Source organism: Grampus griseus (genome assembly GCF_964374135.1).
Source record: "Grampus griseus genome assembly, chromosome: 13".
Taxonomy (NCBI): Eukaryota; Metazoa; Chordata; class Mammalia; order Artiodactyla; family Delphinidae; genus Grampus; species Grampus griseus.
The window spans coordinates 8,154,048-8,169,210 of NC_139007.1; the positions used below are offsets into that span (position 1 = coordinate 8,154,048).

The 15,163-nt window shown below is 41.5% G+C and overlaps 1 pseudogene across 1 annotated transcript; it reads right to left on the minus strand.

Annotated features, from left to right (window-relative positions):
- Positions 1-12,533: 12,533 nt before the first annotated feature.
- Positions 12,534-13,839, minus strand: LOC309831833 (ornithine aminotransferase, mitochondrial-like; annotated as a pseudogene). Its single transcript has one exon. The product of its transcript is annotated as an ornithine aminotransferase, mitochondrial-like (transcript).
- Between the last annotated feature and the right edge of the window lie 1,324 nt (positions 13,840-15,163).

Genomic DNA, 15,163 nt, shown 5'->3' on the forward strand with positions numbered 1-15,163 from the left:
AAATGTATGTGAAGAGGACAAGGGAGCCGGCTACCTCAGCCTCTCACCAGCTTCCCTATTCTGCTTCAGGTCTGCCTGAAGTCTGGCCTGGATCTGGGCGGGTTATTTCTATCTCAATATTTCCACCACCATCAACTGGTAAAAGAGTGAGAAAAAAATAGATCAGAGATTGCAAAAAAAAGAAAAAAGAATTGCAGCGTAAAAACTGTGTTTTGCCATTTTGCCAAGTGTTTTTTTCCAAATATTCTAAGGAAGCTTGCCTCATCCAGAGCAGTGACACTTTGTTACTGAACACTGAGGGTAGAAGTGTCTGCTCTGGTAAGGATGCCAACCGCCCCTGAAAAGCTTGTCAGATGTGATCATTCCAATGCTCATTCTCTAGCACAGAGAGCTGTGTACACAGTAGGCGCTTAATACAAACCTGGCTGAACCTCACTCGCTCTCGCCTACGACCGACCAAAGGGCCTCTGGCACACAAACCACTGGCAGTGACAGTAGCCGTCAGGACTATATTGACCACCAGGGACAGAACTCAGCTCTTACTGACCTGTTTTCATCATCTCCTGTTTCTGAAAACTTTAGATGACCTGCAGCTGGAGGCCAGATCCAGGTTGTCAGATGATGTCATCAGCAATCTCTCTTTCTTTTTTTTTTTTTTTTGCATCTTCTGGCTCTGCTTTCCCATTTCCCTCTTTATCAGACAGGTTTCTCCTGTGCACTGGCTGAGATGGGATCAGCACATCCAGGGTTACATCCTAGCTGTTCAGTAAGCCCAGCAGAAAGAGATCTTCTCTTTGCAAAACATTCCAGTCAAGTGCTCAGGTTCACACTCATTAGATAGATTTGTGTCCTGTGCCCATTTTACACCAATCTTCGTGGCCAGAGGGTGGGAGAGCTGATCACCAGACTCATGTCATACATAGGGTGGGGCTTGGAGGGGGCGGAGGAGGATGGAGGTGTTAGGTAGTCAGACTCCCACAAACCACTGGCGGAGAGAGAATGGTGGACCAGTGGAAAATGGCTGTTGCAATAACCCCAAATTACCATCCACCATACCACTCACGCTCTTTGCTGTTAAGATGTCTCTGGACTTTAAAGGAAAAGAACCATATTTGAGTTATTTGACTGGTTAAGAATTCTCAGATATTTTTCCATAGTTCTGATCTTCACACCTTTCAACGCTACTCCATTGTACAAATATCTGATTTACAAGCTTCTCTGAATTGCACATACAAAAATTGGTCCTGTTTGCATAACTGCTGTCAATTAAGGATTCGTCTCTACTCTTCATGTATTTGAAATCTTTGTAAAGAGTAGGTAGCAAGCCATACAACTGTGTTTAACCAGATTAACTGTTCTATAGAATTAATGTAATCTAGTTACTATTCTCTTCACATATTGATAGATTCCTTTAGCACATCTCAGCTGAGTGGAGACTGAGGCTGTAACAGCCTCTGGGTCCACTGAGGAGAGGACAACCACACAATAAGTTGAACCGTGTAAGTTTTGGGTTTTTAAAAATTTTTATTTATTTGTTTTTGGCTGCGTCGGGTCTTCGTAGCTGCCCACGGGCTTTCTCTAGTTGCGGCGAGCGGGGGCTACTCTTCGCTGCGGTGCGCGGGCTTCTCTTGTGGTGGAGCATAAGCTCTAGGTGCGCGGGCTTCCGTAGCTGTGGCACACGGGCTCAGTAGCTGTGGCTCGTGGGCTCTAGAGCGCAGGTTCAGTAGTTGTGGCGCACGGGCTTAGCTGCCCTGCGGCATGTGGGATCTTCCCGGACCAGGGCTCGAACCCGTGTCCCCTGCATTGGCAGGCGGATTCTTAACCACTGCGCCACCAGGGAAGCCCGAACCATGTAAGTTTAACACAAAGAATTATTAATTACACCAGGGGATTAGAACGTGAGGGATGGGGTACTAAGAATTGGAAAAAACTCTGAAGAATACAGGAATAACAGCATAAGGACCGGTCAGGGTCCCTGGGGCTGGGATGAAGTGCCCCAAGAGGAGACCCCAGGCTCAGACACAGACCCTTTTGGAATTGCTCACTGCCCTGGCTCGTGCGTAGCATGGATGTCCCAGTGGGGTCCCACGGGCAGGATTTGCTGGCTATCCACCCTCCAGAGAGCCAGGGAGAGCTGTTCACGGGGAAGCATCTCAGAGGAGGACGTCCACCCAGAACCCCACACGGGGCCATCCAGGAGGCAGCTGGCTGCTGGGTGCCACGCACCACCATCAGCAGGAGCTGAACCCTGATGAGTCAGGCGCTCTGCTACAAAAGCACCGAGTGTGTGTGTGTGTGTGTGTGTGTGTGTGTGTGTGCATGCACCATAGGGGTGGGGCTGGAGGAAGCTGCTGCCCGCTGAGTGCGCTGACCCCCAGGCACTGCCCGGGCTGGACGCCGCATGAGCCTGGGACCCGAGAAGCCCCGAACCAGCAGGACCCTGCTGGGTGAGCACCCTGCAACCAGGAAGCAAAACTCTTTTCCTCCTGCGATGTCTCCCTGGCACCTTCTACTCACAAAGCTTCAGGCTCAAGTGGCAGAGGAAGAATATTTCAAAGGCCCAGGTTTACTTTCACAGAGCAGGAAAACAAGCGGAATCTGAAGGTGAGAGATGAGAAATAGATCACCAGCACAGGCTTGGTGCTATAATACAAATCTAAAGCATGCATATCTTTCATGTTCTTTATTTTTCCAAGTTCTTTTTCCTTTCTTGCGGGAGAGTGACAATAAGCATCTAATTCTCTTCCTCAGGCAGTGCATTAAAGATTCCAAACATCACTTTACCAGCTGTGGAGGAAGAAGTAGTAAGAAGCAGCATGGGTGGGTTTTGGAAGCAGGGATCAAGTTTCAGAAAGTTTTAATTTTATAGTAGTTTTTAGAGTAGGTTTCTCAACAACCCAAGGGAAGTTCCTCATACTTTACCACTGGAGAATTTGATCCTCAAAAGGCTTTAATAACCTTTACCACATATTTATCTCAGCACATGGTGAGGGTTTATTATATAAGTTTGGGAACAAAAAAACAATGGTTCCTAAAGTTGTAAAATTTCTCTTCAGGTATAACATGACTCAAGCACACAACTTGATGAATTTTCACTGAACCCACTTGTGTAACTGGTGCTCTGGGTTTCATAAACAGTTAAGGTGCCAGAAACTCCTTTGAGAATCTGAAGAGAGCTTAAGTTTCTTCTTCTCAAATACACACAAACACAGAAAGTTTAGCTTGAAATGTCTACGTTTTCACAGAATCCTAGGTAACAACTCTTGCGCTAGATAAACACAAAATGGGCTTTCCTTCCCTATACAAATGCAGCAATCCACTCATTATGCTTTAGTTTATTAGTCTAAAGAACAGGAAAATGATAATAAGGCACTAATCCCATGGATTTTTAGAATCAATAAATAATTTATGTGTTTTACATTTTGGTTGGCAATGTATATTAAATAATAAATTGGTACGAATTGTATTGCCTTGGTTAAAAATAGTATTTTGTTGCTGTTTTTAATAATAAATATATCAATGGATTTTTAGATGAACACAAACTTTTCTTGGAAGATAATTGAGGAAATACCTTATGTTTTCTGTACTGGATTTTGCGTCTTTTCCAATTTCACTTTAAACAACAATTTATGAATCATTATGTTCTTTGGAAGAGGCTAATCACAGGCAGAAATGGTAGCATTTACTACATTTGTAGTCTAAATTATTCAAATATTTAGACCCAAAAAGAAGATGCAGTATATATATACAATGGAATATTACTCAGCCATAAAAAGGAATCACATTGGGTCATTTGTAGAGATGTGGATGGACCTAGAGTCTGTCATACAGAGTGAAGTAAGCCAGAAGGAGAAAAAACAAATATTGTATATTAACGCATATATGTGGAATCTAGAATAATGGTACAGATGAACCTACTTGCAGGGCAGGAAAAGAGACATAGATGTAGAGAATGGACATGTGGACACAGGGGGGAAGGGAAGGGTGGGATGAATTGGGAGATCCGGATTGACATATATACACTACCAGGTGTAAAATATCTAGCTAGTGGGAACCTGCTATAAAGCACAGGGGGATCAGCTCGGTGCTCTGTGATGACCTAGAGGGGTGGGAGGGGGGGTGGGAGGGAGGCAAGTCCAAGAGGGAGGGGATGTATGTGTACATATAGCTGATTCACTTCATTGTACAGCAGAAACTAACACAACGTTGTAAAGCAATTATACCCCAATTAAACAAACAAACAAACACCCCCCCCCCCAAAAAAAAGCACAGTTCATTAATCATAAACACAGATGTTACTAACTGGAAATTATTACTTTGGCCACTAGATGGAGCTAGTATTATTTCAGAAATGGAATTGATCCTGGCATTTTCACATTTTCCCACTCTCTCAACGTAGGAGTTTTATATTTGTTTCCAATTTGGTCAGGGATTCCAGAATTACTATTATTAATTAACTATATTCTTGTTAACAAAAAAGCTGTTTCCATTATTTCATATAAACAAACACCTAAATTTCTTATGTGAAAAATGAAGGGATTGTTCTAGACCTCTTCCAAATTTAGAAATATCTAACATGTTCTAGAATGTTTTAAGAGTACCATTCAAATTCCACTTGCTACTTAGGAGGCATACTTTGATATTTCATTATTTTTTTATATTCATAATTGTGGCAGTTGACACTGACATTATAGATGAGAATTTAAAGCCTGCATTAGGGAAGAAGATAGAAACGGAAGAGAGACACAAAAGCCCTTAATGGTATCTATTACAAAAGTCTACTGAATGTGTAAACATGCACCATTTCAAAATGCTGACTGAGTTGGTCGAAGAGAATACAAGTTATATGTTATATATACATCGAGTTCTGCTGTACCCTTCTTTTCCTTCCCACCTTTTGTATTTAACAAATATCTGTATTTCAAGAAGTTGATATATATATAGAAGTTCCTATAGTTTCAGCTTCACTATTTTCTATTCACAGACTCTGGACAAATCAGCATTAGAGCCATATCTGCCCCTGAAGTTGCTGGGGAAGGGGAAATTGGAGCGGAGAGAAGAAGAGATACACCCAGAGCAGCACCAAAGGGTTCATCCAAAATGAGGCCAACACACCACTGTGGGAATATTGTGTGCGCTGCTGGCCAAGAGGTGACAGGGCTCAGCAACCGTTCAAACCCAGTAACTCGGGGGAAAGGCATTCACACAATTAGCCCGAGTGTGCAGTGTGAGAATGGATTTGACGGCACGTGAAAGGTGAAGACATGAGGCTGTAATTGATTTCACTGATAAGGGCCCAGGAGGGAAGCTGCAGATGGACAGTAGGATAGGATAGGTTGAGTGTGGACAGTCTATACACTTAACGGGCATAGTTTGGAAACAGCATGTGGTCTCCAGGCTACTGTAAATTACAGTTTAAAACTAAGGAACGGTGGCAGTTGCTAGGAGGGTATGTAATTTAATTGTGTGATGATTAGGCTAATGGAATATAAAATCTGTTTAGGCGGCACATTCTCTAGATGTAAAATGAGGGTACAAGCAAGGATGGAAAGGAATAAGGAAGCAGAGCTAGTAGCTAACAATCCAGACTCTGGGAAAGCCGTGAGTTCTAATCCCTGCCCTGTGAGTTCCAAGCGGAGTTAATTCAATGCTGTTTGTGTTATCTCATCTGGAAAATGGAATAAAAGTGATACTCTTGCAGGTGGTTGTAGTTGGGATTAATTGAGATGACGTGGAACTACCATAAGCAATTAGTGATATACCCTCCAAAAGCTAATGACAATAATAAGGGATAATATTAACCTCTCCAGGTTGTTTGTTTGTTCTAGGAGACACTTGGATGGCATCTCAGAGAAGGAGACAGGTTTATCCTAGTTACTTAGGCAAGAAAATAACAAATGACTAAGATTTGCCAAAGGACTAAGTGCCTCTTGATATGGCGGGAAAAAGTATTCCATTCGGGGAATGAAGTCCCCTGGGGGAATACTCAGAGGGGAAGAGCTGCTGCCTCTCAGAATGTACATTTACTAAGTGGTACACCCATGGATCCACCTTCCTGTTCCCGTTCATGAGCTGAAATGTCACTTGAGGAACTGGGAGGGGTGGACAAGGGACCTCCTCCTGAACCCCTCTGAAGCCTCGTGACTTGGGGAGGGGTCTGATTCTTAAGAGAGCATGTCACTGAGAAGGAAATTTTATTTACAGAAGAAAAAGAGATACACAAATGTAATGATCTGCCAGAAATATAATTCTGCTGAAAGCAAAATGTCTGAAAAGCCTTGACTTTTCCATGAGGATATCTTCATTGCTCAACGGGTAGAAGAAACAAAAGGATGAGTGGAAACTTCAGACTTAATTTTGAAGAGATGATGTGCTATGCATAGCAAGCAATTAGATGGCAAGGGACGGTCTTGGCATGGTGGGACCTCAACAACTCCAGTCATGGAGAGCATGTGAGCCAGACCCAGGCAGAAGCCCCCGTACTACTCAGGGGGTTAAGAATCTGGAGTGTGTCAGTGTGGTTTGAAGTTGGTCTTTAAGAAATGTAAGGGAGCAACAATTTATGGGTCTTACTGGGAAAACCAAAGTAAACTTATGTCCTTAAAGAAGAATACCATATGATCCAGCAATCCCACTCCTGGGCATATATCTGGAGAAAACTCTAATTCCAAAAGATACATGCACCCCTATGCTCATAGCAGCACTATTTACAATAGCCAAGACATGGAAACAACCTTAATGTCCATTGACAGATGAATGGATAAAGAAGATGTGATATATATACACAATGGAATACTACACACCCATAAAAGAGAATGAAATAATGCCATTTGGAGCAACGTGGATGGACCTAGAGATTATCATACTAAGTGAAGTAAGTTAGACAGAGAAAGACAAATATCATATGATATAGCTTATATGTGGAATCTGAAAAAATGATACAAATGAACTTGTCCACAAAACAGAAATAGACCCACAGATAGAAAACAAGTGTATGGTTACCACAGGGGTAGGGGGTAGGGGGATGTTAGGAGTTTGGTGTTAACATATACACACTACTATATATAAAATAGATAACCAACAAGGACCTACTGTATAGCACAGGGAACTCTACTCAATATTTTGTAATAAGCTACAACGGAAAAGAATCTGAAAAATTAGATATATATGTAACTGAATCACTGTACTGCACACCTGAAATTCACACGACATTGTAAATCATCTATACTTCAATAAAAAACTGCAAGAAAAACATGAATAGAAAAAAAATGAATATCTTCTCCAGCTCCATATGAGTGGCTGAAAGGAGCAGCAGTGCACGTGTACATGGCTGACACTCTAAGTCTACACACTCCCACGCATAGATGTGGTCTCGTGCACTTGTCTCCACAGAGGAACACTGGGCTCCCAGGGGAGCAGCTGATCTGATATCATGGTCAAAGGAGAATCCAGAATGAGCAAAATCCATCTTATTGCAGCTAGAAAGCAGGGGATGTTTTCAAGGATGTTGGGGGTAGTGCTAAAGAATCTAGGGGCAATATAAAGAGACCCCTTTTGGTCAAGTTGTGATAATTTGATCAGAATTAATGGAAATGAGTGTTTTTTTGAAAGTCCTAGAAAATTCCAGAAAAGTTAATGCAGAGGGCACGGTAACTTTAATAGAAAAGAAAGAAAAATGTGATGGTATATATTTATTTTATTGATTTTCATAAGGAGAGGACTATTTATGCACGGACATGTAAGTTTTTTATTAAATTTATATTTAGCTTACTATTAAATTTATATTTAGAAAGTATAGACATGCACTTTTTTTCTTGGCAAATGTTGCTACCCAGTAAGACTTTCTGATGCTGGGGAGTACACTGAACAACCAGGTAGAGAGGTTTCCTACATATCACAAGGAGTGTGTCACAAAACAACCAGGTAGAAAAGAATAAACATTGAGGGTACTAAGATAATGAATTAACTAGCTGGTAAGACATGAAAGAATCACTAAGAAGGCAAACCCTATGGCTTGTATTCGAGGAGATGAAAACTCAGCGGTACCTCTTTTATGATATAACAAAGCATAAGTGAGGTTCTCCTAACACCAGATCTTAAAGGACTAGATCTATCTACTCCGCATGACAAGAGCTGTGACAGGACGGGCTGCACCAGCCATGCAAGAGTTAAAAAAATACATAAGGGAGTGAGATGCCAGGTTTCAAAAACCTAGGTGAAAGCATGCATTTAAAGGTCTTAGTGTCTGAAAAAAAGGAGGGTAAAAAGCCAAACAAACAGCTCAGACAAATGACTACCAGTTCACATGTAACTTATTTGGAGAGAAGCAACTAGATTCTTCACTCCCGCCAAAATTCTACTTCTTGGTCACCCAAATCCTAGAATCTCAACTAATCTGAGACATTAATTGTGAGAGGGAAGAAGCAGGTTAAGTATAACAAAAGAAGGTATATAAACAATAATGAGAAAAAATAATGAAGACATACAGACAAAAAAATAAACCCTGGGTCTTAATTTTTACAAAATACCTGTAAGTGCATTATTCTCATTGTAATTGTACACATTTTGTTGTTTATGGAGTTATTTAAATATTTAATTGGAGTTAGTTAATATTTAAAAATATTCAGGACTTCCCTGGTGGCACAATTGTTGAGAATCCGTCTGCCAATGCAGGGGATGCACGTTTGACTCTGGTCTGGGAAGATCCCACATGCCACGGAGCAACTAAGCCCATGCGCCACAACTACTGAGCCCGCGTGCCACAACTACTGAAGTTCATGCACCTAGAGCCCGTGCTCCGCAACAAGAGAAGTCACCGCAATGAGAAGCCCGCGCACCACAATGAAGAGTAGCTGCCGCTTGCCGCAACTAGAGAAGCCCCGCGTGCAACAACAAAGACCCAACGCAGCCAATAAATAAATAAATTTATTTAAAAAAAGAATTAGTCATAGTAAATTTACAATTATTGTTTAAATCATTTAAGCGATTTTATTTCAGACTTTAATCAATGTTTAACTGTTTAAGAAATTTTAATTTTCATAGTTTTGGTAATTAGTTGTAAGTTTAATGTGTTGAACATTAAATAAAATAAAAATGACGATGCTATTCCTTTCAGAGCACAGAAAAATCTTTCTAGATATTAACTAATTTAATCATTAAGTTAATAAAATCAGTACTTTAGATCACTGATTTAATTCCAACACCAGGGAGCAGGATCTATGCTTGTTTGAAGTGGGGCTGGCTCTCATCAGTGGCTGGCGGGGCGTCCCCAGCAAAGCCTCAGATCTGGGGTGGTACCAGGCGGTGGCCTCACGGACAGAGGTGCTCTGCCCACGGTTGGTCCAGGTGGGTGAGAAACGGTATAGGAGGCAGCTTCCTTTCTTGAAGAAAGATAATTTCACACTCTTCCTGAAGATGTGCAACAGAGAGGGGAGGCTGGCTGCCCTTCCACATGTTCATTTATCTCTGGCCTGGGGTTGAGGTGCGGGTCAGCGCTCAGTGAGGGCTGCAGGGTGCGTCTGCGGATGGGACTTCACAGCACGTCCCTGAAGCTGCCTGAGTGGCTTCTCAGTTCACATTCTAAGTTTAATGCTTGATCTGTCATCCCACAGGCACAGCATCATTGCTCACTTTTCTGCCTTGAATTGCAGAGATTTTTCCGCAATTTGAATCGCGTAGCAAGGAAATGCCTCCTGTTTCTTCTCTATTTCAACACCTTATTTTCATGGGAAAACCTTTCACTTTTCTTTCCTGAACCCTCTGAGAAAGCAGACAAATGACTTTTCTTGTTCCTCATCTCCTCAGCCCCCAAGTTTGCCCCTTAGAACTAGTCTTGGAGGTTTAATAGTTATTTTCCAATAAAAGGGCTGTGTGGGCAAATAATATTGGAAACTACGAGATGAAACATGATTAAAACTATTTTCTTTACTATAAGACTTTGTTTGGCCAAGGAGCCATTTTGGGGGTGACTGCCTGCAAGCCCAGGGCTCTGCAGTATATATTTTGGGAACTGTGGCTACTTTCGGTGTCTTTCCTACTCCTATTGCTGAGAGGTCTGGTTGAAGACGAAGAGTAGATCAGTAAACAAGTAAACAAACAAAATTAAAAGTAAACAAGAGCCATCATTCGTGTGATGGTAAAAATATAGTCAAAACAAAGCCAGACAAAATGAAACAACCTCCTCTCCTTTCCATTAAACAAGCAAATAAATGGAAACAACAGCATGGACCAAAGCAATAGAGGGACCTGTCTTCACAGGTGTATTTCTGCTGATGGACTACATGCAGGCACCAGCGCTGGACCTCCAGGATGTCAGGGTCCTGCCCGTCCAGCTAAACTAACTGTGCTGTGAAGGGTTGTGTTGAGGCTGGGACATTACACAATGTAAACATCTAATACGGTGCCTGTTACATGGAAAGGGTCCAACAAACAGTAACGTTCTTTGATGTTGATATAACCATAATCCAGAATGTTCCTTTTTGATGCAATAAAAATGGAAAAAAATGAATATTCTCAGATTTTCAGACTGTAGGGCACCATCGGTGTCTCTAAATCTAACTTACTGGAATTAAAGTAACAAAGTTGCTGAACTCCCCCAGATCTCTAGGTAACTCCCAATCCTAGATGTTTATTGTGATTCGATTCAAGAAAAACACTTGGTAAAGTCAGGATACGCCCAGGAGAGACTGTCCACTCAAAGGGCTTCAGAAATGGCAGACTTCCGGGGATAATTTACGTACCAGTGTGGACCCCCCTGGCTCAACCCTCAGACCACTAGGGATTCATTGATCTCTCAGAGTTGTACTGGCAAGACGGGGGCTCTGAAAGACTCAGGCATACACCTGGAATAACAGTGCATTTATAGTGAAAACCAGAACTGCCAAGTGGACAAGATGACTAGATTCTTGCTTTTTGAGGCTGAGGCAGGCTTCCTTGGAAGTAAACATGATAGGAGGCTGAATCATATTCTGAAGTTGATATGATGAGCGGAGAATCATAAAAGGGACGTGCCTTATAACGACCACAGGGTTTGGTTCCTGCCATGAACAAGATGCTTTGCAAACAGTATCTCACAACCTCATTGCTACCACCCAGACCCTGCCACCATCATTTCTTAAATTGTCCAGCTGACCTTACGGTGGCCTATGGTGATCTCCCTTTGACTTTATCTCTTTTTACTTTCCTTTGTGTTCACTTAACTCCTGCCAACCTGGCCTCCTTGAAATTCCTCAAATGTGCCAAGAATGCTCCTATCTTTGGACAGTTGCTCTGCATGGAATGTTTCCCCCAGATATCCACTGGCAAACTCCCTTACCACCTTCCGTTCACCACTCAAATACCACTTCTCCATGAGGACTCCTCGACCGTTCAAATTCAAATCACACCATACCCTTCCTCCTGGGCCCTCCTGACTCCTCATACCTTGTTTTAGGTTTTCCTTTTTATTTGGTTTCTAACATACTATATGATTTACTTATTTATTAGGTTTAATGCTTATAGTCTACGATATTGGGCAGGGATCTTTTCTTTTTAAAGATTTTTTTTTGATGTGGACCATTTTTTTTTTAAGTCTTTATTGAATTTGTTATAATATTGCTTCTGTTTTTTTTTTTTTTACCATGCATAAGAAGGATACGTTAATAAAAATGGTAAATACTAGCATACACATGGGAAAAAAGCAGTTATTTTGAAAGTGGAAAAGGTAGTACTTAAAGAGACTTTTCATAATTTGTTTTTCTAGAGATTACCAAAGAAACCAAAATGTTCTTAGAAAACACATGAAATAAAACAGGTAAGAATATTCTCAGAGGACTTTAAAATGTGAGGTAATTGATAACACCACAGTAATCACACACTGTTCCCAACGTAGACATTTTAAATACGAGCTTTATTTTAAATTTAAAGAAACACTGAAAATAAACACTTTTTACAAATTATATCAAACACTTAAAACATAATCTAGGAATGTTAAACAATAATTCTTAATTCAAAGTAATGACAATCATAGAATACATCTTGGTGCTAGCCAATATGGAGTTTACTGAAATCTAATATTTTATATAAGCTTAACCATTAATCCTTCCTAAAATTCAATGATTATGATTCAACTTTATAAGGTTAAGCTAATCTTCTATGCAATACTCTCATAGAACTTTTTCAAATACAAACAATTTATACCAGCAAGGAAATTATTAAAACATATATAAATTGTGCTGAGGGACTTGATTAAAAGGTTGTCTATATAGAGAGATGCATCTCACCTTAGAAAGCACACACACACACACACACACACACACACACACACAAACACTTAATCGAATACAAGATGCCAGGACATTCTCTTAGTTATGTTACACAGCAAACTGCACTTTTATAAATGTCATTCTATTATATATGAACTGAAAAGCATATATTTTTTAAAAAGCCCTTAACATGGGGGAAGTGGAATATGTCTGCGTTAAATGCAGAAACACAGAGTTTTACGAACTGCCTGTCTCCAGCTGGCTCCCAGGCACCACTGAAAACTGTCACCCTCAGAGAGACAAGAGGGTCTTGTTAATGATTTCCATGGCCTCCAGAAGCTCATCCTCTTTGATCACAAGCAGAGGTGCAAACCTGATGATATCACCGTGGGTTGGCTTGGCCAGAAGTCCATTATCTTGAAGTCGCAGACACACCTTCCAAGCATCATAATCTTTGGTTTCTCTCATCACAATAGAATTTAATACTATTTAAATGTATTTAAAGAGTAAATTTCCTCTTATAGCCATTACAATATTAGAAGGTAGTTTCATGAGTTCATTTCTCAAGATGATACCCATATTCTCTGCATTTTCAGCAAGGTTTGCTTCTTCCAAAACCTCCAGGGCCGTAGGATTGCCACCCTACGTTGAACCGTGTTCCCCTGGTTTAATGGTCGGCATTATTTCATCATCACACAACACTGCGGATACAGGATATAAACCACTAGAAAGTGCCTTTCCTAGAAGGACCATATCAGGTCTGACATTTTCGTGGTCAATAACCAGCCATCTACCAGTTCTGGCCAATCCTGCCTGTATTTCATCAGCAATAAACAGAACCTGGTGCTGGGTGCAGAGCTCTCACACGCCCACAAGGTAGCCTGGATCCGGAACAACAACGCCTGAATTGGTTCCACCATGAACGCGACAAAGTTGGGGTCCTGAAGTGCACGCTCAGGAGCAGGCAGATCATTACATGGAATGATTTTGAAACCTGGCATAAACGGTCCAAAACTGTCATAACTGGTTGGGTCTGTGGAACTGGAGATAGCAGACAATGTTCTACCCCAAAAGTTTCCAGCTGCAAAAACCATCTTTGCTTTGTATTTCGGGATCCCCTTCACGGTATATCCCCATCTACGAGCAAGTTTGCCAACGGTCTCTCCAGCCTCCACTCCTGTATTCATAGGAAGAACTTTGTGGTAGTTGAAAAGTTTAGCAACATACTCTTCGTATTCACCGAGCACGTTATTGTAGAAGGCCCCGGATGTTAAGGTCAATTTGTCCACCTGACTTTTCAAAGCATTCACAATCTTTGGATGACAATGCCCTTGGCGGACAGCCCTGTAGGCACTCAGAAAGTCAAGATGTTTTCTGCCTTCTACATCCCATACGCAAATACCTTTTCCTTTCTCCAGGGCTACAGGGAAAGTATGGTAGTTGTGGACACCATATTTAGATTCCCGTTCAAAAATGTAATCAGAGGATGGAGGGCCTTGGACTGTTTTTTAGTTGCAACAGATGTAGCAGAAGCCACTGAAGAATGAACTCCACTAAGGACAGCAACAGTCTGCAAATGTGCTAGTTTGGAAAACATGATGTCCTTCAAGTAGGAATATCACCAACGAGCTAACCCTTTTTCCCACAGTTCAGATTAGAATACAGAGTTTTAACCCGAGATCCAGGGACGGTCTTCAGAGGGTCCAATAACTCCTGGTGGCACCTTGGAAGCCAGCCCAGGACACGCAGCGTCAACTGAGCAGCTGCCTGCTTCTGTTTTACGTTTTGTTTTTTTGGCCGTGAGGCATGTGGGATCCGACCAGGGATTGAACCCGTACCCCCTGCATTGGAAGGCGAAATCTTAACCATTGGACTGCCAGGGAAGTCCCTTGGGCAGGGACCTTTGTTTTTTTTTTTGTGGACACATCCTAACTGTCCAGAAAAAGTAGTGGGCACACTGGAAGTATCTGTAGGATGAATGGTTTATCTGACTGGAGCCCATGGTCCTTCCACTGTATGAGCGGCATCTCAACAACTGCGTATCTGTTCAGGGACACCCTTTCCTCAGAGACTCCTTAAATGAATAATGGTAATGTTCTCCTTTCTCCTTTTGCTTCCACAGCTGATCAGTTCCCTTCCGACATATTCTTTCTTTATACTGAGAAGACTCAATATCTAACAGACAATCCTGGCAGACCTGGAGCTAGTATCTTTACTGTGATTCTGTATGACTCTGTTTTCTGTTGAGAGTGATCTTAGGTCCCAGTTTTTGAGACGGGGGGTACATTTCATGGCACCCTATAAACTACCAATATCCTAGTGCCCATAAACCCTTGAAATGTACCAAACTTTCAGTATCATATTCAAACTAAAGTTTCCTGACACCTAGAAGTAGAGCCCCAGTTACATGGGCCAAATAAATATCCTCTCTTTCTCTCTTTGTTCCCAACAAGCTGGTTTGATTTGAATTTTATTTCTCTTGCAGCTAAAAGAGTCCCGACTAATAAAACAGCTTTCCACAAGAGAATCACCCCTATATTCTGCACCTTAATTACACCTAGAATTGATGCATAAAATGACGACATCATGCTCGGGAATAATAAGGGAAAATCAATTCCGTTTAGGTTTCTTTTCCCCCTCTTCCTTCTTCCCTCTTTCCCTCCCTTCTTCCGTCTCCTCTACTCCTGTCTTTAGTTCAAGAGAATTTAAACTGGCCGCATCCACTACATAGAAAGGCAGAAAAATGGACATTATGAGATGTTCAGTGTCAATGGTTATAACAACACATTTTCTGGTATTCCTCAGTTATAAAGAAAATTAAAGAAAGCAGTATTCCCATCTCCCAAATGCCCTGCTACTTAGCTAACAGATTTTACTAGCAAATGGGAAGTCATTCCAAAAGATGTCTTTTAATGAAATAA